The 25,648-nt window shown below is 39.1% G+C and overlaps 1 long non-coding RNA gene across 1 annotated transcript in view; it reads left to right on the top strand.

Moving 5' to 3' along the window:
- LOC118674229 overlaps positions 1-24,403 on the top strand; it is a 43,474-nt gene extending 19,071 nt beyond the window's left edge. Inside the window, exon 4 of the long non-coding RNA XR_004973601.1 lies at positions 24,319-24,403. This is a non-coding gene — a long non-coding RNA (uncharacterized LOC118674229). The remainder of the gene's footprint in view (positions 1-24,318) is intronic.
- Positions 24,404-25,648: the final 1,245 nt, after the last annotated feature.

Raw genomic sequence — 25,648 nt, 5'->3', positions numbered from 1 at the left:
TAGTCCTCATACCTACCAATATCTGCTTTTAAAGAAACATTATGTCTAATTAGAAGTATCAATTGTAGTCCTTAAAGTCAAGCATAAACTTTTTCACTTCTGAAATAACTACGCCCCTTCCCCCAACCTTCTCATCAGTTCAGAGGGTCTTAACCTTTTCTGTGCTGTGGATCCCATTGCCAGTCTACCATAGACCTGAATCCTATGGACATCTTCTCAAAATAATTCTTTTAAATGTGTGGAACAGAATATATAGAATTATAAAGGAAACCAATTTATATTGAAATTCAGTTATTAAAATATCAAAATCAACTAAATACTAAAACCAATTTCTGATGTGAAAATGTATACTTCTTAATAACATGCTGTAATTTTAAGGTAGTGATGAGCAGAAGAGATATTTTTAGGTTACCTACAATATGTGATATGGATGTAATATTAAAATAGCTGGGACTCCTATTGGTGACATTGTCACTGGTACTGTTAATATTACTATGATTTGTTTCCTAAGGTTAAAATGGAAGGAAATGCTAACATGTTTATGTGTATTAGTGAAGATAAAGGTGAGATTATTTTTCTTCCCATCCAAGTTCACAGACACACTAAACACATATCCATGGACTCTTTGGGAATCAGTGGATACCAAGTTAAGAACCCCTACTCTAGCTCCTTTCTCATTTTTCAAAACTTAACTGAACCATCATTTCTTCTAAATAACATAAGCAATATTTCCCCAGGTGGAATTAGCTGCCACTCTTCTGTGTCCCAAGGGCCCCCACAACCTCTCCAACCTGACACTTAGCACAGCACAGGGTCTGCATCAATGTACTTGTCTGTACCTCCTAAAGAGTGTATATTCCTGAGGTCTTGGGTCATGACTTATATTCCACCACCTAGCACAGTGTCAGTACAGTGATGAAGAACCTTTTGAACTCGGCGTGTCAGCATTTTGAAAAACCCTAACTTAACTCTGGTGCCGTGTCACATATAGAAATCTTTTGATCTTTGCAACCATAGTAAAACAAAGATTTATATTTTTGATATTTATTTTATATATTTAAATGCCATTTACCAAAGAAAAATCAACCAAAAAAATGAGTTCGCATGTCACCTCTGACACGCGTGTCATAGGTTCGCTATCACTGATCTAATACATAGCAGGGGTTCACTAGGTATTGAAAATGAGGAGGAAGGAAAATTTAAAGAATAGGGAGCCATAAATCACAGAAAATTAAATTTAGCAGAAAATTAAAGTTAGTACCTTCAATGTTTGCTTGAGTCACATTTCCCATCAATGGCACCTTCATATCCCAGGCACTAAAGATGGCCATGTGGACCCTGCTCTGCTTCCCTTTTAGTGCAACTCTCCATTTATAGCCTCCCAAAAAATCATAATTTTATATTAAGGTCCTAATAATAATAATATCCCAGTCTCTCTCTCTTTTTTTTTTTTTTTTTAGGTTCTCATTAGTACAGACGGGGAAAGAGGCAGTAGGGGCATAGATATAGAGTACTTTCCTCACATCTTGAGATTTAGGGCTTTATCAATTAACTGATAAAGCCAATGAAGATTATTTTGATTCTAAGGGATATACATAAATATGTAAATTCTTTCTAAAGCCCTATGGCCTTGAAAATAATTATTAAGAAGATTTTGTTGAGCTCTGGCCAGGTGGCTCAGTTGTTGGAGCATTGTCCCATACACCTACATATAGTCAGGGCACATACCTAGGTTGTGGGTTCGATCCCCGGTCAGGGTGAGTGTGAGATCAATGTTTCTCTCTCACATTGATGTTTCTCTCACTCTCTCCCACTTCCTCTTTCTCTAAAAGAAATAAAAGCATATCCTTGGGTAAGGATTTTTTAATTTTTTAAGATTTTCTTGAAATAGAGAACACTAATATAATAAAAGCCTCTAACGTCCTCAGTACAAATGCTTTGTGTAGCATTGGTGCTTATACACAGGAAGGTCCCCTTTTAGACATACACCCAACTTCTTAAATATTAATGTCACATAAAAATTAGCATTTATTCATGCATATTGACTTAATTTTATATGCATCTCTTCCTTCCCAGTAATAAATACTTGGCATTTCTATCCAAATGAATGGATATTCACATATCAATGTGAGGTTGCATATTTCTTGGGTACAAGTTGATTTTGATCTATAGTGAACTTGTTTATTACAGGAGGAAGAGGATCAAGATCAAAATGGAGATAAAATTGAAAGCAAATGTATAGCCATTTTATTGTCTAGGAGCATATGTTGAACACAAGTTGTTGATCAGCAATTCAGTGGTTTTCATTGTGCTCCTATAGAATATCTTATTAAAATATATTAATCAACCACAAATTTAGATTACAAAATTGAATCTTATTTAATATAAAGTCCTAAGATCTTGACTTGGATAAAGTTCATTTCACCCCATCATTTAATAAGACCCATATGCACTGCACATATCCTAGAAGTGGTATTTCATCAGGGTTGTTAGTGAGTGTCCATGGAGCAGATGCCAAAATATATTTATGTACCTGACTCTTGTTTCTGTATTTACATCCCTTCACCTTCTGAAGCAGAAAGTTTAAAAGGCAGTATTCTGAGGCCTCCATTCCTAAATGGAGTGTTGGTGGAGCAAAGAAGAAAGATTGGACAGTGACTATGATGGTAGGGAGGAGTCTTTTGCACTGAAACTATGGCTCAGAGAATTAATCTCAAAGCATCAATTCATATTTGATTCTCTTCGCCTTCTGCTACTAGACAGGTGCTTGAACCAGCTAAGCCAGTCTTCACCTTTTGAAAGGAAGTCCCCGCATAGCCTTAACTGGTATTCTTGTGTCTAGGACTGTTACTTATTGCAATGCTCTTTAACCCATTGTATACCTGCTTCCTCCTAATTTTATTATTCTCTTTTGTTAGTCCTCTCGTTTCTGTTCTCCTTACTCTTTGAAACAACTTTTGAGTTAACTATTACCCTAAATTTACTGACTTGGTATCCTTGAGCTCTTCAGGAGAAAAGTCGTCCTAAATCTAAAAGGTGAGGTATATTTTTAGCAGGCGGGAAAATTGATCTAGATACACATAGAGAAACATTTGCTAAGATTTTTATTGCAATAAACATAGGCATTCATAGTAATGAATAGTAGTATATCAAGAATCTGCTGTTTATGCAATGAAGTACATATTTTTTCCCAGGCAGAAAGGAAAACATGGCTCTGGAAACACAATTCAAGCAAGCAGAACAGGAAAAGCTTAAACATACTATACTTCATAACAAAAACTTATTTTAAAAGAAACCAAGAACTATCAGGGCAAATAGATTAACATAACATAACTTAAAATAAAAGAGATTACATTAAAGCAATTCGCTTATAAATTTCATAATCAGTAGAAATTGTTTTCAATAATCTACATTTTAAAGAGTATTTGAAAATTGTAAATATTTTCAATACAGAAAAAGGGTGTTCCCAGTACTTATTGTCTATTAAAATAACTTCTGTGCATAGTAATATAATGAATCCGGTGTGAAGAGAGAAAAATTGAGATGTGGAGGATAATGGAGCCAAGTGCAGGAGGCAGCTTTGGAAATGGACAAAGGACAAATCATTCCCGACAAATGTGATCACTCTTTTAAATCGCATTACGAGATTAATGGATGAAGGGAATGCACTAGAGGTAATATATATGGATTTTACTAAAGCATTTGATACACTGCTCCATGAATTTCCACTTGCAAAATTAATTCAAATTGGGTAGAATATGTGCATAGTCACATATACTGAAAATTGGCTGAAGGGCCATAAACAAAGAGTAATGACAAATGGTGGTCCTGAACATTTAGGTGGGAGACAGTGGCCATCGCATCCCTGAGAACCGATGCCCACTTTGGTATCATATAACCACCTCAGAACTTATCTGGGGTAAGGGAAGTAAATTATAGGATTCACATACTTTGAGGTGTCACAAACCAAGATACAATTAGAGCACAAAAAGAGTTATATATAAAGATAGAGTAAAATTAAACATAGGTGATACTTAATCCCTTTTCCAGACTAAAAGAAAAAAGGATTACTAGGAAAATAGTTAAAATGTTGATTGGGGAAAGTGCACTTAAAACCATGCTGTCATTGAATAGGTGGTATTTATCCCATTAAAATCAAACGTTACGCTCCTGTGTGCTCCAAATTTGAAATCTTCTAAAGAATTCATAGAAATGCTGAAGGGGCAAAGGTGGCTGATTTATAAAGAAAATTCAATTATGTCTACTTAAGTGCATAACCATTGGGGTATCAGTAATTTTCCCAAATGTGTGATAAGTACAGGATAAATAATCACCTTGAATGAATTTCTGATATAAATGTCCTCAAATACCACTATGATAACTGCCATGACAACCTTACTATTTTTTCTGATGTTCTTGAAACTATATAAAATTCCATTGCTTAGAAGCAGAATGAACTCTTTAAAAAGTGGACTAGATAAAATTTGATTTTCCTTTTACAGAGGACATGATCTTATTTACAATCATAGTCCTTTTGGATTCATCATCCCATCCAGTCCTCTTGGCCACCCTGTGAGGGGGTATTATCATCCCCAATTACAGATGTGGAAGCAGGTTTAGAGAAGATAAAAGAGTTGTCTAAGACTACATCATTAATAAATGACAGAGTTGATGCTAAAGCCCAAAGGTTATGGACACCTGAGTCTTGGGGTCATTCCACTAAACAGCACTGTTTCCCATGTTTATGCCATGAAAGACTGTCTCAGAATCCATATACCAGGGTCTGTTCTTGAATTGGACTGTTTATCCTTTACTGAGTTAGATGTGGTAATGGGAAGCATGTGTAGCATGGAATCTGGGACAGGGAGGGCACTTAATATCGCTTAGCAACTTTACTATTATAATTTCTTCATTTGGCAAACAGTTATCAGCCACCTAATGGTGCTGGCACTATCCAGCTGTGCACATCTTAGTCCTTCCTATTAAGTTCAGGTCTCCCAAGTTAGACCACAAGCTCCCTAAGAGAAGACCTTGTATTTGCCCATTCACTGCAATCCCCAGTACCTAGCATATACTCAAATGGACTTCCTGACTTAGGGAGAAAACATCCAGCCTCACTTCTCCTAAGTTCCCCTGAGCTCTGGCCAGGCCAAACCTCATTGCACACTTAGTTCCTTCACACTGCATCACATAAAATGGCCCATGACCCCCTGCACACACTGAAAGAGTGGAAGAAGTCTTGAATAGGAGCATGATGAATGTACTTGTCAAGTTGATTTTACTTCTCTTTCACCAAGTTACTCCTCAGGCCTGTATAGCCATGATGATAACAAGTAAACCACCATGATAAAGCACTGGGCTACTGGGACACTCTTTACCAAAGCAGACATACTGCTTGTGTCCATTGCCCAGACTCTCCAAGCAGCTCTTTAATGATATGCTTTCTTGAAAATTTGGGAGGAAATAGAGTATGGAAAGCCCAGATTATAGCAAAGCTTGGCTCTCCTTTGGGAATAGGCCAACCCAAAGGACATGTCAAGGGGTGTGTAATTTAGGTAGTGATGCAAAATATGGAACATCATACATAAGACAGGGACAACTTCTGATGTGTCCTTGGTTAATTTGCATCCCCTCTAGGCAAAAGCAAAACACACAGCTGCTCAATTCCCGCCTTTAATTCAACCATGCCTGGAAATGTATTACATCACAGATATTTCCACCCACAATTGAATTAGTTATATTATCTTCAAAAATAATACCTTTGTCATTTCCAACCCTCTTCTTCTGCATTAGGCTTATTGCAGTTGTATGAGTGCACCTAAAGTCTTCAGTGAAGTGTCAGGTGTAATTTAGCACTGGGAGATGAATTATGGGATTGCCCTTTAGGAAAAGGCTGGGAGCTCAGCCCTGCCTGTCAAATAGGTCCCTGCCTTCTAGTGAACTCTGCAGGTGAATGAATCAGTATTTGGCATATCAGCATTTCATAGAGTCTCCATGCTAATGTCTTTTTGAAATGAAACCGAGAAAGCTGTTAACCTCAGTTATCCAAGTGTCCCCTCTGTGACCGGGATAAATCATCAATGTAGAGGCTGAGAACTCTGTTCTTACTGCTTTGGGGAATGAGAGCCAGGGTTGTGGAGAAGCTGATGGAAGGGGCCTTCAAATCTCACGAAACTAAATAAGGATTTTTATCTTCCTTTAAAAAGGAAAGTATAGGGGGGCAGAAGGTGGGGGGTAAGAGATCAACTGAAGGACTTGTATGCATGCATATAAGCATAACCAATGGACATAAGACACTGGGGAGGGCCAGGGGATTGTCAAGGGTGGAGGAAAAAAGGAGACATATGTAATACCCTTTGTAATACTTTAAGCAATAAAAATAAATAAAATAAAATAAAAAAGAAAGAAAAGTAAATATTACTTCTCCTTGCATATCAGGACAATGATCTATCAACTGAGGTAGCTGGCCAGGGCTTTCCCTCCCTGTTGATTTAGGTATTCTGAAATGATTTTGAATAATTTGACTCAGTTGGATAGCATATATTATCCTTTTTACCAAGCCTTTGATCTCTTCTTAAGTGAAGTCTCCAAAATTATTTATATATAACTACATTATAGTATATGTGTATATTGTGGGGCAAAATTAGGTTTACAATTGTTTGTATGGAAAAATAATATAATAATTAATAAATAATAATACAAGAATAAAATCTGTTTTCTGTAAACCTACTTTTGCCCCACCCTATATAAATGCATATGCATGTATAAATATGTACGAATAATATAAATAACATTATCTTATAGTCATATATAACATATTATATAAGAGATATGTAAATATTAACTATATGCATGAAATCACAACTGAAAACCTGGTCTTAACTGCCAGAGTAGCTATGGTCAGCCAACTGGGGATTCTCTATTCCCTACTACTTCTTGAATATTTTTCCATGGTTCAAAATCAAGCAACATCTATACAAAATCCTCACATCAACCTTGTGAAGCAAGAGTCATTATTTCTGTTTTTACATTTGGATAAACCGGTTACACAGAAGTTAAGGGAGTGGCAGTTCTTAGGGTCAAACCCAGAACTTCTGTCCTATGTTCCTCAGTCAGTAGCTGCTGTATAATCATTGGTGGCCAGATGTGGTGCTGGAATTCTTTTCCCTAACGATCCAGTGCAAACAAAAGGCTTAGGACCCAAGCTTGTGCCTTTTTTCCCTGAAGGCTCTTGGCTGCTTCCTCCTCTGGCTGTCCCAACGGGAAAGCTATTTGATTACTACATACACATCTTTAGCCTTTGGTATTTACAATCAACTGTACAACTGCTCTCATTAGCTCCAGTGCACATGTTATTCCCCTTTCACTTCCCCTGCCTGAGCTGTCTGAACTAGAAGAGGTTAGATGACCGAGGTAAGGCCCATGATGTTGAATGTTCCAGAGAAGCATGGAGCAAAACACCAGAAGCCTTCTCAATCAGCAGGAAGCAAAGTAGGTCAAGTGAGCTGCAAGGCTTTAGGAATATTTAGGATTTATGGTAAAATTTTCTTCTCTAAATTTCTTACATCCTACAAACAAAAGTACAAATTATTTTTTTAAATGGCAATAGAATGCCCATAGGTGTTGAAGTGTTATGCTTAGAACAGAAGCTTCCTTGCTTGCTCCTACCAGTCTTAGGTTGGAAGGAAGGACCAGAGTGGGAAGGAAACTGGTTTGTATTGACAGATTTTAATTATTGATGGGACCATACAAGATTTTTTAAAGTTTGAGTGCCTCCATAAGGGTACAACTGCATCATTTTATAAAAGTAAAAACTGAGTCTCTGAAGGGTTAACCAATTTGCCCAAGGTCACAAATCTTGTTAGTTGAACAATTAGAACTTGAATGCAGATCTTCTGGTGGGAAGTCAACATTTTTCATGACATCTGAGGTGGTCCAGTGGTGTTCCCTTGCTTTGTTGAAAGTCCCACTTGACAGTTTCGAAGAAAAGACAAAAACAATGACCATTAAGTAGTACTAAAGACAGCAGCCTTTATTTCCAGGTCTGCTTTTCACTTTTGTTTACCCAGGCCCAGGTACCACCCACTCACTACCATGAAATCACGCCTTCCACTAGCCTTCCCTGACCTCCCCAGATAAATTAACCATGCCTTTCCTCCTGCTACATCATAACTTTGAACATACCTCTGTAGTTGCACATATCCCTCCGATTAGAATTTATTTGTTCATGGGTCTTTTCCATATAGGCTGTGAATTTCATGAGAACCTATTCACCTCCGCATTCCCCCACACCTATCATGGTAGCTGAGAAGTGGCAGGGACCTTATAAATGTTTGTTGAATTAAGTATCATTTACTCTCTGGCAAAATGAAGTGGTCAGGTGATTTTTGTCTCAGTTCCACATAATCTGGCAATGACAAAGATCTATTTTCTTAGGCTTCGTGTTGAAGTTTGAAGGTTCACAACAGCTTCTCATTCCCCTTGGCTTCTGTTTAAAGACTGACCAGGGTAGAAAATAATTTTCAAGTCTTTTTTTGTACTTGTGACTAACTAAATGGTATTTGCAATGATTTGGAGATACCCAAAGGGTGTTTTCTCCTAATAAGTCCGCTGGAATTGGGATCACATTAGTTTTATTTCTGACTCTTTACTGATAGTGAATCAGAGCTTCACAGCTACTTTGCAGTTTTATATTTCTAAAAGTGGAGATTTAGAGAACCCAAAATTGCTTCCCAAATGCCAGAAACAGATGTAAGGACTAAAGATATTCTATTTCACTCTTAAAGGAGTAACATTGATCATAGGACGTGGTTTGTTTTTGAACCCACCCAAAGGAAAATTCTAGGTTTTTTTCAACTTGAATATCATGATTAAATTCGGGAGAATTTGGCCAATATTTGCATGTCCAAACATTACATTGACCATCAACTTATTAGTCAGAGGGAAACTCCTCAGCTCAGAAGTATCTCTCCATTGAACATTATAAAAATGTGTTCACAATACATTCATATTTTTGAAACTGGCTTTGTCTAACCTCTGTTCCATATTACAAAAAGAAACTTTGACCACAGATGATTCACATTTCCACACCCAATAAGGAACTTATGAAGTATTCCACGGAAGAAAAAGAAAATTGACTGATACTCTTGGAGTGAACCTGCAGGAATTTGGAATTGTTTTCACTTTCTCATTTGGGCTTTATTAAGAGCAGGAGTTCACAAGCACATGGGCCAACGCCTATTTTTTATAAATAAAGTTTTATTGGAGCCCAGACACATCCATTCAATTATGTATTGTCTGTATGTATTTTCATGATACAATGGCAGAGCTGAGTTGTTGTGACAGAGATTAGCTGATGTATAAAACCTAAAATATTTACTAATTGACCTTTTACAGAAAAAATCTTTTGACCCCTGTTAAGATCATAAACCCTGAGTAAAGAGATGAGAAATACAAATGAAAGCACAGTTTGAATAAAGAGCTGATTACAAATTGCTTCAGAAACCAACAGTTATAATAGAGTTTAATATATTTATAATATATAGAAAATACCTTTATACCCATCAGGACTCTGATCAGTTGCAAGTAATAGAAACAACAATAGTGGCCTAAAGAAATAGATTTTATTTCCCTCTCATAAGAAGTCTAGGTCACTGCAGGCATTGATTCAGCACTCAGAGGTCTCACCAAAGAGTCAGGCCTTTTCTATCTGTGTCTCAGAACCAAAGATGCTTAGATTCATGGTTGTGCTTCCTATTGGTTGTAAGATGGGTGCTATGGCATCAGTAATCATGTCTATGTTCAAAAAAGGAAGAGGATGGAAGAAGGAAGAAGGATGATGCCCTCTGCCTATTCCTTCCTACCTGGAAATGAGAGGTTTTCCCAGAAGCCCCCTCCTACCCCTTCAGCATATGTCTGCTTACATCTCACAGCCAGACCAGTCACAAAACCAACCCTACTGCCTATGGAAGATACTGTTGAGTGGAAAAGTACTTGCTTTTCCAGCCTCTATGGGGGGGATGCTGAGAGAGACAAAAGCATTGAGAGGAGCTTTGGGATGGCCACTCCACAGTGTCTTCCATAGACAGTTTTTCTCATTTTAGGTGTGTAGGCACAGAGGAGCTGATCAATGAATGTTTATTAAGTGACCGAATATACAGATAATTAAGTTGATTATTTTCTTTCCTCCATATCAGAGAAGTTCTATCTAGACAGAAACTGAAAATCTTATCTCAAGGATCACTCAAGATGACATAGTTGAGAAATGAGCTAGGGACAGGGAAGGTGGACACTATGGGTGAATGGCAGAGCAAGTATGCCTCAAACATAGATGACACCTGTCCTGTTTGCTCACCACGTGGTTCTAATTGGATTGGCACAGGACAAGCAAATTTCCTTAGCTGGAATTGGGAGTTTGGATGGGCTTGGGTGACAGAAAAGCAAGGCGAAAACTTTGGAAGACTAATAGAGGACTTTAAAAGTAATCAGTAGACAACACAGTAAACCTTTCATGTGAAAAATGGTGTGGAGTTTAGCCAATGCCAGAAAAAAAATATTAGGAAGCTGTTAGCATAATCTAGTCACAATGTGGGAACCATGGTATTGACTGTGAATAGGTGTCACAGTGCGATGGCTAAGAGCATACCTTAAATGCTAAAGCAAGACTTCCTGGGTTCAAATCTCAGTTCTTCCACTTATTAGCTCCCTCTCTGGAAGACAAAGATAATAATAGTACTTACCTTGTAGAAGCATCAATTTTGCGCCTGACACATGATAAATGTTAGCTGTTATTGAAATCATATTAGACGATGAGCTTATCAAGTAAGGAAGGGAGAAGGGATAAAGTGCCCTCGGGCAGCTTCAATATATATTTGAAACCGTTTGTAATCTAAATTGTATTGAAATCACTATAAATGCATAAATTCACTGCACCAATGAGTTCAGAGGAAGGAAAAACAGGACAGACAGAGGAGACAATAGGCAAAGCAGTCAGAGAAATAATAAGAGAATCCTGTGGGTCAACATACTAAAACCTCAGGCACTAATAAAGCCTCACAAAACAATGGCTGCTCGGCAGGATATTGGAAACCCTGGGCGGATGTCTTCTGTTCAGTTTGCTGAGTTGGTTCTCTGCTTGCTGTGGCCTAGACACTACCATCATTTTTGCACATTTCAGCATTTTAAATGGAGTAAGAGCCAATCACAATGTTGCATAAGTGCCTGTCATCAGTAAGCATTAGAAAACTAAGTGATACATTTTTCATCCACGGGGAATTAAGTGTACATCTCTGCATCTTCCAAGGTGACTAATTTGGCAATGACAAGCACATTTTTCCCCTGGGGTACTAGATCCAGTTGGCTGGTACCAATTTCCTTGTTTCACACTGGAGGCTGAAAACAATAAGAAGGAGCTAAGGAAGTGAAACCATTACCAACAACCACAAATCAGCCAACATTGCTGTAAATGGTCTGTCATCTGGCTGAGGCTGCATGAGTGTATGACTCCTAGTATTATTATTCCTGAGGCTTGTAGTGAATGGTGGAGTGCTGGCCCAGAGGGTGAAGATAAGGAAAGGAGATAAGGAAGAGAGAAATGGGAGGACAGATTTGCTGTAGGGTTTTGTGCATTCAATTTCCATTACCGCTTAAAGAATGTGTGTGGAACTCCATTTGGTGGCAGGTTGGTGAATGTACCTTTCTGTATTTCTCGTTTCGTTTAGAACAGTAGGGTTAAAGTGCTCAGAGGGACAGAGACCACTAGGGATGGGGAGGGAGCTGTGATCTTACTAAAAGGATCAAAGAAGCTGGTCTTTCAGGTCTTGAGGCTGTATATCATAACAAGAGGCAGCCTTTCATTCATTTTTCTCAGCCTTCCAGTCCTTTATCTCTATTCGTCACATGAGCCAAAAATAATTGTTTGAAGAAGAGCCCAGCAATCTTTCCTTTTCTCTTATAATTAGAGTGATCATATAATTTACCCTCCAAGCCTTCTATTGAAAGGAAGTACAAAGAATATGTTTGCTGGGACAACAGGCATTAAGTTAGTTAGTCTATCTCAGACTAATTGGAATATGTAAGCATCCTCCTTATAACCCATTTCAAAATCTTTTTATTCCTTATGGCATAGTGTGGTTAAGGGCACAAACTCTGGAGCCAGACTCACTTAGTTCAAATCCCAGCTCAGAGGGAAACTAGCTGTGTGACCTTGACAAGTCTTTTAACTTCTCTGAAGTTCAGTGTTCTCATTGGTGAAATGAAACATGATCATTGTTCCTACATGAGAGGGTTGAAGTACTGAGTTATTATGTAAACAGGCACTTAGGTAGTTCCTGGAGGATAGTGTGAGCAAAGTATTTATTGTTTTTGTTATTTCGGACTATTAAGGATAGGGATCTTATCTTACAGAGCTGACACCTGCCTTCTTGCCCCATGCCTTCACATGGAGAGGCATTCAGCAAGGGTGTGTTGAATGAATAAATTAGAAGAAAGAAGAAATCATAAAAGAAGAAAGGAACACAATTTCATTCCTTTCCCTTCATTTTTTTTCTTGATTCTTAATTCTGTCAGTATTTTTAGGTTACTTTGAAGCACAAAGATATTGACAGCCACTCGAAAAGTCTTTCAAATGCTGGTTCTAACATAGCCTTTACTATACACTGGGATCCCTTAGTGTTGAGTTTTCTTGCCCTTACCTGGCCTGTAACCAACACTGGCCTCTCCTCACCATCTGCTTTTCCACCTGCCTGCATCTCTCAAGCTGTTAGACCTTGCTGGAGAAAGCTACATCTTGTCAATTAAAGTAATTTTATCAATTAGCATTGTTGCTACCACATCAAGTAGGCCTAGCAGCAATTCTTTTATTCACTCGATCATATTCCCTAAAGATCATCTTTCCTATCCCTCAAGTTCGAAGCCCATTTAGCCACACCTGTGTCTCAGGAGTTGACCTGCTTTGCTTTCTTGAAATGAGATTCTCTACATGAATTCCTCCAACTTCCTTTTCCCACATCCAAGTGGTTTATGACCCTCCTATTATCTCTTTGCCTATTTCAGAGGAGAAAGTGCCCCATCTCCTTTCCAAAACTAATTAATTCTTCTCCCTCCCTGCCTTGATTTAAATCCATCCCTCTTCCTTCCAGAGCTGTGCTCCATTAGTTACCCGACTCTATTTTGTTTTTTACAAGTCTCCCAAACCTTGATTTCTTCCCTTTTATATATTAACTAGTGGCCCAGTGCACTATAATAGAAGTGCCAACCAAATTCACAATTGACAATGACAGGTGGAAACACACCCATGCAATTAGTGCCAGCGAGAGCTTTATATGTATTGCGCATGTGCAAGTCAACTTAGCCTTTTATATATATAGAATAAACTTGCTTAATTAGACTTGCTTTCTGGTGTAGCTAAACTTTTTCCAGCCCAGTGAAGCACCCCAACTTCTCTTTCAGGTAATTGTCAGCAATACAGCAGTAAATATCAACACGAAGCAGATTATTATTGTAGATCACACAGGGAGAACAAAGGGTAAAATATTCAACTGCATCAGTGTTTGACTATATTCTGCACAGTGAGGAACCTGAAGTCATTTTCAAGGTCCACCATTTCTTACTTCTTTTCAGTTGGGTCAAGTTTCTAAACTTTCTAAATCTCCATTTTCCGGCTAATGAAAAGAAAATAGGATTCTACTGAGTTTCCTATCTACCTACTCCAGGACTTCAGTGAGGATCAAATGAGATAAGGCATGGGAAAAGGCTCACAGACATTTAATTAAAGTGTAAAATGTTTGCACCTGGCTATAAAGCAAGTCGTGATCCTGGGCTAAGAAACTGCAAGGAGGCCAGTCGGCTAGGGAGAGGAAGCTGGGCGTTGCTACATGACATCATTACCTGGTGCCCACAGCAACTGTTTCCGGGCTGGGCTGGGCTGTGGGCCACATTTTGTGCCATGGGGTCTCAGCAGCGTTGGCTGTAATTTGGTGGGGTGTCGCTTCAGAGTAGTGGCAGGGCCTGTGTCCACTTGGGGGAAGCCGAGTGTTGCTTTGTCGGCACCAGGTCCACAGTGCCATTTTTTTGTAAATGACTAGTGCGCGTCATGGCAGCTCCTGTGTTAAGCATCTGCCCCCTGGTGATCAGTGTGTTCATAGCAACAGGTCGGACAGTTGGAGGGACACTTAGCATATTAACCTTTTATATATGTAGATATGCTCGTGTATTTTTCTCTTAAAACATCAAGAACAAAAAAATTCCCTCATCTTTCTCTTTCTATTCATTATCAAACTTATCAAAAGAATAATCTATATCAGTGAACTCGGCGTGTCAGCATTTTGAAAAACCCTAACTCTGGTGCTGTGTCACATATAGAAATTTTTTGATATTTGCAACCATAGTAAAACAAAGACTTATATTTTTGATATTTATTTTATATATTTAAATGCCATTTACCAAAGAAAAATCAACCAAAAAAATGAGTTCGCGTGTCACCTCTGACACGTGTGTCATAGGTTCACCATCACTGATCTATACATATTAGCCCCTGTAACCCCTTAGTCATTTCTAAACCCTTTAAAAATGACCTCCCATACCAGTCATTTGAACTTGTCCTTGTCCTCCTCAATCTCCCTGCAGCATTTTAAGTCATTGATCTCCATCTTTTTCATGAAATAATGTTAATAATGTTCCTAGGCTTCCTTGACTTGGTTTGATCTCGGTTACCCTCTTGCCTCTAATTTGTCTTTGCCTCTTCCTACTCCCACCCCATAATAGAGGTGCTCCCAATTTTCAACTCTTCCCTTTATGCTCATAAAGGGTGTCCCAAAATTCACACAAGAAGTAATTTTGATAGAAAACACAGGTTTATAATTAAAAATTGTAAATTTTGTATTGATTCATAAAGTATATAGTATAAGGTTATGTATGGAATAGCATATCGGGTAAATGGCCTCCATGGCTTTGCTGGCACATACGCACTCTTTTGTTGAAATTTTCCATGACTGAAATGCGGCTGCTCAGGCAATAACAGTTAATGGTGTTCGCTATTGCGACATGATAATCCAGTTTTTTGTGCCGTGGAGGTCCTCTCATTTTCCCAGACATAATTCCTACTATTGGTCTTTACACACTGCTCTCTAGCCAAGCCAAACTTCACCTTTTAGAATAAGTTCTACACTTCCCACCTCTAAGCCATGTCTTCTTTCTTCTTGTATTAGTTACCTAGGGCTTCCATACAAAGCACCACATAGTGGGTGGTTTAAAACAACAGAAATTTATTCTCTTCACAGTTCTGGAAGCTAGAAATACAAAATCAAGGTGTTGGCAGGGCCCTATTCTCTCCGAAGGCTCTAGGGCAGCGGTTCTCACTGTGGGTTGCAACCCCTTTTGGGGTCAAACGACCCTTTCACAGGGGTCGCCTAAGACCATCGAAAAACACATATATAATTGCATATTGTTTTTGTGATTAATCACTATGCTTTAATTATGTTCAATTTGTAACAATGAAAATACATCCTGCATATCAGATATTTACATTACAATTCATAACAGTAGCAAAATGACAGTTATGAAGTAGCAACGAAAATAATTTTATGGTTGGGGGTCACCACAACATGAGGAACTGTATCAAAGGGTTGCAGCATTAGGAAGGTTGAGAACCACTGCTCTGGGGGAAGAATCCTCCCAGCCTCTTCTAACCTCTGGGTTGCTAGCAATCCTTGGTGTTCCTTTAGCTTGTAAATGCATCACTTTAATCTCTGCCTCCGTCTTCACATGGATTTCTCCCCTGCGTATATGTGTTCAAATTTCCCTCTTCTTAGAAGGATACCAGTCATTGAATTAGGGCTATCCTTAATCCAGTACAACCTCCTCTTAACTTGATTGCATCTGTAAACCCTATTTCCAAATTAAGTCATGCTCCCGGCTTCTGGTGACTAGAACTTCAACATATTTGGGGGAGAGGGGGACACAATTCAATCCAAACACCTCTCTGCAGAGATGGGCATTTCCTTCCATCCAGCTCCATCTGTCAGAGCCTTCTCCTGCTCCAGAGTTGGTTGATTTTCCTCTGTCAAGAAGTTGCTCATAATTCCCTTTTAAACACCCCCCTCAAGGTAACGGTATTTTGGCCCCTTTTATAGCTGGCTATTTCTGCACATCTTCTCTCTGCTGCTGAATTCTAAACCCTTCAAGGTATAGAACACAAATATCATTCATCTTTGTGTCCCTCGAAATGCCTAGCAGAGTGCCTTTTGCTCATGAACTCACCTCGTTAAATCAAATTTTAAAATTTCCTTGTAGATATTAAATTTTGACCATTCCTATATTTTTGTTACTAAAAGTAATTTTTCACTTCCTCATTAAATCTAAATGTTGGCCAGATCCAAAGATTTTCAATCTAGACTTTCTTTTGCATTGAAATGTTTCAACATTAATAACATCTCTCTCTCTCTTTAAAAAAAAAAAAAAAATACCTCTATAAATTGCTTTCTATAGGTCATTTTTCTATGCATCGATTTCTTCCCTGGATTATTTTGAAGTTAATATTGCAGGTGCCCTGAATTCTGTTGGAATCTAATCATCTGGCATTCAGAAGATATATCAGGGAGTGGTCTGGGGGATAGGGGCGGGGGGGCTGGCTTGAACCTTCACCTTCAATTGAGAACACAATTTCCTTCTGGCTGAATTTTTATGTTCTAAATATATAAGTCATTCTTTATTGTATTCCCAATCCCCTATTAATTTCTTTTGATTCCTGCAGATTTTAACTTGGAAAAAGGTGGAATAAACTCATGAGTGCTTTTGTATCCTAATTAGAGTGGGTATCTGTTCTAGTTTTCATCTAGAGTTGCTGCATCTATATATGAGCATGCGTGTTTGTCTTTGTGTGTGTATTTGTATATATATTCATGAAATGGCTGGAATCTGATTAATAACCTAAATAGCTTGAGCATATGCACAGTGAGAGCATTCAGACTCTGTGTTTTTAGTCAAAGACATGGCTCTCTTTTTAATGCATATTTGGGACTGAAAGAATTAGTAAGGATCAGCAGTCATGGGGAGTTAAGGAAAAACAAGTGAAATAGTAGATTGAAATGGTGTTTAAGGGCCAGTCTCTCTGCATGAGTTCACTCTACAGAAAGGGTCCTAGGGGCTGTGGGGAAGTAGGTGGCCTGCAGGCTGTGCGCTAATGCAGCACCGCGGTTTGCATAGCTGCACAGCCCTAGGAGAGACCTGGGAGAGCTAACTTGAATTCCAATGAATATTTACAATTTCACTGCTCCAGAGCCAATGCAATCACAGTGCTCCAGTCTACAGGTTTTATGCATCAAAAAGAAAATGAGAGGAGAGCAGCAAAAATGGAGTTGCCTTTGGAGAGACATACACATAGATTTTACTGCTTGTGGCAGAACTAAAATACTTCCCTTCTGATAGGAGCAATTTATTCTTCGGACGCCTTCCATGATAGTGGAAAGCACCTGACTGGGTTTTGAACTGAGAACGTCTTCAGTAGATGATTTTTAATTCCAAGCAAGAGAAAGGCAGGGAAGGAATTGTATTGCATAGTTTTTATTTTGTTTTCTAACAGAGGACCCTAGAAAGGGGTGAGAAAATCCCTAAGCCAGTCCCAAACTCCCTCTTCTTTCAGTGTGTTTTTATCCTGTCTCATGGATTGTCCTTTCTTCCGAGGGCAGCCCTAGGGAAAGCCGCCACCATTTTGTGTCCCCATTTTAAAGCCTTTGGGTAATTGATTGCCAGGAATGCATGTGACCCCTCGCTCATTTTTTTCTCCTGGGCTGTTGATCCACACCAAAGATCTGGAGGGAACTGGATGGGGAAAATTAGTCAGAGCTGCTTGAACCCAGTGAGGCAATTTTTAACTTTCAGAGGTGCCAGAGTGGATGAAATTGGATGTTTTAAAAGTATTCCATCAGAACCTGGTTTTGTGGTTTGGCTGACTAATCTCTTGGACTATTAAGATATATATTGGATTACTATTTGCTGGTAGCCTGCATTGCTGCACTAAGCAGAAGTCCTCTTTACTACTAGCCATACTTTTATCCACGTATTAGTCCATTTTCTCCCATCAAGACACTACTATCTCCTATTCATTTATCTGCTTGGTTACCCCTCCTACCACAAATCCACACAGCCGTCCATCAACTTGCTCATCTGTATCCAAGCTTGAAACAAAGAGAAGGAATGGTCCTGTGCCTGTATTTGTGTGACTGGTCACGGGTAAATCTGAGAAAGCATGTTTTATTCTCAGATTACAGTTCCTCAGATTCTCAGTGGAAATGCCAAGCCACTGGAGAAAAGGAGAAGCTTTAGGGTCCCTATAATCTCCCCCAGCTTCCCCTATTCTTGTTGTAGATGAATCGCATTGTGTCAGTCATACCTCTGTGCTGTGCACACAGAGCTTCAGGGTACGCCACCTTCCAACTTGCTGCCTCTAACCTCGTCTCTCAATGAAATTCTATAGCCACTATACTTAAGTTACTTAGTAAGTCCCTACTGTATACAAAGCAGAATCTGATCTATGGGTGTCCAATACATGTGTAAATATTTTTTGTAAAAACTAAGTGTAGAACAACAAATAGCCTTAGCTGGTTTTCTCCGTGGTTAGAGCATCAGCCCTTGGACTGAAGGATCCCGGGTTCAATTCCAAGCAAGGGCACGTACCTCAGTTATAGGCTCAATCCCCAGCCCTCTCACATGGATGTGTCTCTCTCACATCGATGTTTCTCTCCCACTCTGTCACTTCAAAAAAAAAATCAATGGAAGAAATATCCTCAGGTGAGGATTAACAAAAAACAAGACAAAAGAATCACCTTAAACTAATGTGGTTGATTCATTGAGTCTTTACTCTTATAGTCAAATGAGTGTTACACTTCAGCTTAGTGACCCCAGGTAGGGTGAGAGGGAAGAAGAAGGGTGATGGCTAAAGTATACAGGATTTCTCTTTGGTGGTTATGAAAATATTTTTTAAGTTACCTGTGATGATGGTTACACATATCAGTGCATGTAACAAAAATCATTGAATTGTAGACTTTAAATGAGTAAATTTTGTGAATCATTTTCAAATAAATCTGTTTTATGAAAAAGGAAGGCAATTTATAAGCCATCCTAAAAGAAAGTATTAACTCATTACTTTATGGTCCTACCTAGAGTTTGACTTACTTATTACAGAAGTTTGATTCCAACTAATTTTTAGCTATTTTTAGAAATACAATCTACTGTCAATGTCAAGTGATGACATTTGCTGATAATGATAATATTCAAAATAATGCCCAGAGGTCATGAAAACACTACCCAGAGAAGAATTCCCAAATTTTTTACCTGTATCTGTGAAAAAAAGATGAATTATCTCTTTAGATGACTTCAGAAAGGCCAATTCTCATTTGGAGCTATAAATTATGGTGTGTGTGGTTTTTAAAGTCATACTTCATATATATATATATATATATATATATATATATATATATATACACACATATACATATATATATATATATATATATATATACACACACACACATATATATATATATATGCGCTAGATGTCCAATACACGAAATTCGTGCAAGAGCCTTGGCCCCTGCCCCCTGCCTACTGCTGCCACCGCAGCCAGGTGCCTCTGCCACAGCCCCTGCCTGCTGCAACTTTGTCCAGAAGGAAGGACGTCTGGTCTAATTAGCATATTATGCTTTTACTAGAGGCCTGGTGCATGGGATTCATGCACTGGCCGGGGGGAGGTCCCCCTCAGCCCAGCCTGTGCCCTCTCTCAGTCTGGGACCCCTCAGGGGATATCTGTAAGCTGGCAGGCAGACATCCCTCTCACAGTCCGGGACACCTCGCTCCTTACCTCCCACCTTCAGCGGAGGCAGGAGAGGTTCCCGCCACCGCCACTGTGCTCACCAGCCATGAGCCCAGCTTCTGGCTGAGTGGTGCTCCCCCTGTGGAGTGCAATGACCACCAGTGGGCAGCTCCTGCATTGAGCATCTGCCCCCTCATGGTCAGTGTGTGTCATAACGACCAGTCGTTCCGCTGTTTGGTCGATTTGCATATTATGCTTTTATTTTATAGGATTATTATAGATAATTTGGAAGAAGGTAAAATGGACTGTGTGTGTGTGTGTGTATTGAACTTTGATTTGTAATAGGACAAGTTAGAAGGAAATGGAAATGATTTTTTTTCTAATCCAGACTTTTTGTAAACTCCCAAATTAAGTCCAGAGGGTAGCGACCAAATAATGCTTTAGTGCTTAAAAGCAAACTTTATATGATAGTGTTCATACCAAGCAAACAGACACTAGTGTTCCCCTAGAGAGTTCTTTGGCAAATAATTTTTAAGCTCCTAAAAGTGCCTTTGACCAGCAGAATATTCAAAGGTGATACAGCTAATTGTCCTGGCTATAACTTAGGTGCAGTTGCTGTTGACCTACAAAGAGGCATCCATCTTCAGTTCTTCCCATAGTCTCAGGCCTTCCAACACTAAACACTCTAACTTTTAGTAACATGGTCCCTCGTAGCCCTATTCACTCTTGACAACTGAATAATAATACAACAGGAGAGGATGTTATAGGTGTTGATGCCTTTTTTGAAATCCTGTCCACTGTGCTAATGATCTGCGGATAGAAGAAGTCACTTGTATATTTCTATGGAATTATTTTAGGTTTTTGTCATTTTTCCTTCTGCTAAAAATGTACTAAGTAAGTAAAGTCATCATAACTAGATAACTAATTGCCTTCCCACTGATGTTCCACTTTATAGCAACTGAGTTCGAGTGGAAACTTAGCTGAAAATGATTTCTGTGAACTGAAGTGAAACTCTAATGATACCACCACATAAGAGAAAAACTGCCACCATCATACAAAAAAAAGTTAACGCAGAGCACACTGATATCGCAGAGAGGCCCTTTAAACCCTGCAGGCAGTGGTGTTTTCAAAAGTTTGCAAGCTGACCATTTTATCTGCTATTGTTTGAATGTTCAGATGTCCCTCAGAAGGACAGCTATCATTTTTTCTAACCCTGAAAGAGACACTCAATGAAAATGGGAAATAATGAGATTTACCTGTATATATCAGTCCTCACTAATGGCTGATACATTCCAGATTTAGTTCCTTGATCAACTTGAATCCCCTACCTACCTTCCAAAGCCATTAGTTTGTGTCGGTGATAGTGTGTCTTTTCTTTTTCTGGAGGGTGAGGGAGGAAATTATTATTTATTTACAAAGTTAAAGTCTACCTGGATTCCTACCTCTGGGTAACTATTGGTCAAGTACATCACACTTTTATGTTTATGTATACATTTATAAAATAGATGTAGATTCCAGAGGAATAAAGGAACCAAGATTTGTTACAAACATACCACATGCCAGATATTATACTTGGTATTTCATTTTTTTTAATATATTTTTATTGATTTCGGAGAAAAAGGAAGAGGGAGAGAGAGACAGAAACATTAATGATGAGAGAATCATTGATTGGCTGCCTTGTATATGACCCCACTGAGGATTGAGCCCAAAACCCGGGCCTATGCCCTGACCGGAAATCGAACCGTGACCTCTTGGTTGATGCTCAATCACTGAGCCATGCTGGCCAGGTGGTATCTATCTATATATATATATAAAGAGCCAGGGGCCATCGCAACCGAATGGATGACCGAACAGGCTGAGTGGGACAACGAGGCTGGCAGGGGGGTTAGTGAGGAACGACCAAACAATTGAGCACCAGGCTGCATGGGGCGACCAGGCCGGCAGAGGGGTAGTGAGGAACAACCAAACAATTGAGCACCAGGCTGCATGGGGCGACCAGGCCGGCAGGGGGGTAGTGAGGAACGACCAAACAATTGAGCACCAGGCTGCATGGGGCGACCAGGCCGGCAGGGGGGTAGTGAGGAACAACCAAACAATTGAGCACCAGGCTGCATGGGGCGACCAGGCCGGCAGAGGGGTAGTGAGGAACGACCAAACAATTGAGCACCAGGCTGCATGGGGCGACCAGGCCGGCAGAGGGGTAGTGAGGAACAACCAAACAATTGAGCACCAGGCTGCATGGGGCGATCAGGCCGGCAGGGGGTTGGTGAAGTTTCATGCACAGGGCCTTTAGTTTCATTATAACCTTCAAAATACCTGTGTACAGTCAATGAGATTTCCATTTTACAGACAAGGAGAAGTTCAGAGTCACTCAGCCAACCTGTGACCTTGACAAATGGTGGTATAAGGATTCAAATCAAAATAGAAAACTAAAATCCTTATAATGCTAAAGGTCATACATTCACATTCTTCCTTACACCTTAGATTTTGAATCTCATTTCTCTCTCTCTCTCTCTCTCTCTCTCTCTCTCTCTCTCTCTCTCTCTCTCTCTCTCTCTCTCTTCCAACCCTGCAGGCCTGCTCCCACTGTAGGGCCTTGATACTGGCTTTTCCTTCAGCCTGTAATGCCCTCCTCTCATAGCTAGATGACTCATTTTCTAATCTTCTCACTTTTTGATTTAAATGTCAACTTCTAAGTGAGGCTTCTCTTGATTTTTGTCTGTTTTGTTCTTTAATGCTTCCTCGGCAACTAGACTTGTGCCTAGAATATAGTAGGATCTCATTAAGTATTTGTTGATGAATAAAGAAAAGATTAATGATCCCAAAGCCTTGCTTTTTCCTCAATGGCCTTGAAATGGACATCCAGGGATATTTTAAAATACTTTTAATCTAAATCTCTCCTTCTGCTCCCCATTTTCTCTCGTTTCACCCATCCATGCATGGAGAACAAATCCTTCCCTCAACTGTTTGGCTTGTGTTTATGGGAATATGACCTGGGGTATGTGAACGGGGGGTCGAGGGGGCGGGGGGTGTGCAAAGGGCTAGATCTGCCATCCTTCTAGTTTCCCAGGAAAGAGAGCGATAGCTCTCTCTGCTAGCCACCAGCAACCTTGGTGAGTGAGACATGGTGCTGGGCAAGTATGGCGACTACAGACCCAGGGGAAGGACAGGGCACTTTCCTCCTCTGCCCACTTGTCATCACCGAGGCCCTAAGAGGAGGCCCGTGCTCTATTTAGCATTTGCAGTCTTGAGGGATGAAAAATAAATCTGAGCTTGGATTACATTTCTAGGTGGTTAAAAATTCAGAATTTCATAATGAACAGTCACAGGGCTTAATGGATTGTGTGCTTTGCTCTCACCGTTGGATATTTGTTGAAATTCAACGTGTAACTAATTCATCTTTGAAAGCCATCTTAACTTTCTAATAACCCATATGCCTGATGAAAGAAAGGCAATGACAGAAAATAGGTTCTTATCATTTCACTGGTATAGTTCTTTGTAGGTCTGAAAGAAACTTACTTTTTTCACTTTATTAAAAAAAATGTTTTAGCTGACTCAATATATAATAAGAGAAAGTAGGTGGATACAAAGCCTTGTAACCAGTTGAATGAATGAATGAATGAATGAGGTGCAGCTACCTATTTTCCTCAGAACTTTTTTCAGTGTGTGTGTGTACACACATGTGTTTGTGTGCATGCATATATACTGGAAGGAAATTCAGTAAGTTGTTATTTCTGAATAGTAAAATTCATGGGAATTTTTATTTTCTGTATATGTCGCCATAGCATTCAAATTTTCTACCATCAATGTGTATTATTTTTATAACTGTAAGAGCAATTAATTTTCTCGGTAATGTTTAGAAATTTTGCATCTTTTTTTAAAAAGATCTTTAAAAGATATATTCATCCCTATATTTATTACGTTGCTTTGGATATATTTGTTTTTTTAAAGCCCTGCCATGATAGTAAAAGCAATAAAATCATTTTATTAATTAAAAGGCACTGTCATATTTTTCTTCACTAAATATATATATATTTTTTTAATTTTTTAACCACATAATTTATTTATGCAATTGTTTCTTCTTCAAGAGCTAAGGAGCCCGGCTGGTGTGGCTCAGTGGTTGAGTGTCAGCCTATGAAGTAGGAGGTCACAGTTCGATTCCTGGTCAGGGCACATGCCCGGGTTGTAGGCTCAATCCCCAGTGTGGGACATGCAAGAGGCATCCAATCAATGGTTCTCTCTCACACTGATGTTGCTATCTCTCTCTCCCTCTCCCTTCCTCTCTGAAATCAATAAAAATATATTTTAAAAGTCAAAAAATCTAATGAAAACACACACCTACACACAAAATACATTTTTTTTAACTTTGGAGAATGGATCCATAGCAAATGCTCTCTGCCTCTATATCCCACCCCCTATACATTCATCTACTTCATTTTTAAAATTTTTCTTAATATATTTACTAAAGGTCTGGAGGTGACATCTAAACTACTTGTCTTCTCAACTTACAGATGGAGAAAGCAAAGGCCCAGCTTGGAGAGGCACCTACTTTCTGAAATGAAGATACCTACTTTCAAGCCCAGGCTTTCAGAGAGGTAAACCACCTACCTAATCCTTCCTAGTAGATTCCAGAAAGAACATGGCTGAAACTTCTCTTGATCTTTGTTTTTTCTTGCACAAATGTAATACTTGGATCACTTTTAACCAAAACATTGTATTTAAAGAAACAGCACAGGTCACTTTTATTATATACAGCTCAGTTAGCAAGATGCTGCCTTGAGTAGCTATTTAAAGGGATCACACTTCAAAAGGTAATTGACCTAAATTCTCCTTCCTGCCCTGCACTCCGGTGAGCCTGGCCCAGGTGCAGCCCTCCCATGCATCTCACACATTGAAGAGATACAGCAGTGTCCTGGGGAGCATGAGAATCTAGGCCACTTCGATTAAACTAATTCAAACATTATTTTAATGTCTGGGTTTAGGTGGCTAAAAATTCTCAATGTCAGTGGGCACCTAAGGGCTGACAGCTTCACTCTGGAGTGAATCAGAAGTTGATTTATAAGGATGAACACTTTAAAGTGAATGCACCTGCTCTGGTCCCATCCAGTTGGGGTGTGATGAAATGGAGTTCTGTGTCTCTGCTTTCAAAGTATTTGTTATGATTTGAATACTGAGCAACATTATAGAAAAAACACACCAATATGAAAGAAGAACCGTACTTAATGTTACCCCAATTTCTTTTGTTACTCTCATAAGGAACACCATCGTAAGAGCTTTTTGGGGGGCAGGTGTTCACTAATTCGGTGACGTGATGTTCACATTCTAGATCCATTCCATTGCTTTGCCACAATGATGCATTTTAACTCGTAAATTTCAATGGTATCTGCTGCTAATATTCTTAGGATAATTGTGCCATTAGCTAAAGTTCTCTAGAACCTATAGTAGCACCGGTTGAAAGTTTTAACAATCCAATACATTTATTGGTTGTGTTAACTAGCCTGTCAGTATTAACTAACCATTGTTCTACGCATCTTTGGAACAAAATGAAATTAACGAACATCTTTGGTACATGATCTTCCTGGGGTGTTTTTCTGTCTTTCCCCCCTTATTTTAGAAAGTAATATTATTGCTATCATTTTAGAATACTAGTACTTCCAGAAGCAGACTTGGTGTTAAGTTCTGACTCGTTTAAAAAGCCACATGTTGCAAATCACAGCTCTCTGTTCCACACAGTGGGCCAAGCAAGATGTTAAGCTGGGAAATTTTTGTATTACCTGAGGTTGTGTGCTAGTAAAGAGAGGTATAGGAACCAAACTATTCTAACTAATAGTCATATTTCTG

The sequence above is a fragment of the Myotis myotis genome, unplaced genomic scaffold, assembly GCF_014108235.1.
Source record: "Myotis myotis isolate mMyoMyo1 unplaced genomic scaffold, mMyoMyo1.p scaffold_m19_p_19, whole genome shotgun sequence".
In the NCBI taxonomy this organism is placed as follows: domain Eukaryota; kingdom Metazoa; phylum Chordata; class Mammalia; order Chiroptera; family Vespertilionidae; genus Myotis; species Myotis myotis.
Note: the sequence above shows the minus strand (reverse complement) of the source record. Positions and strands in the feature narration are given on the sequence as shown.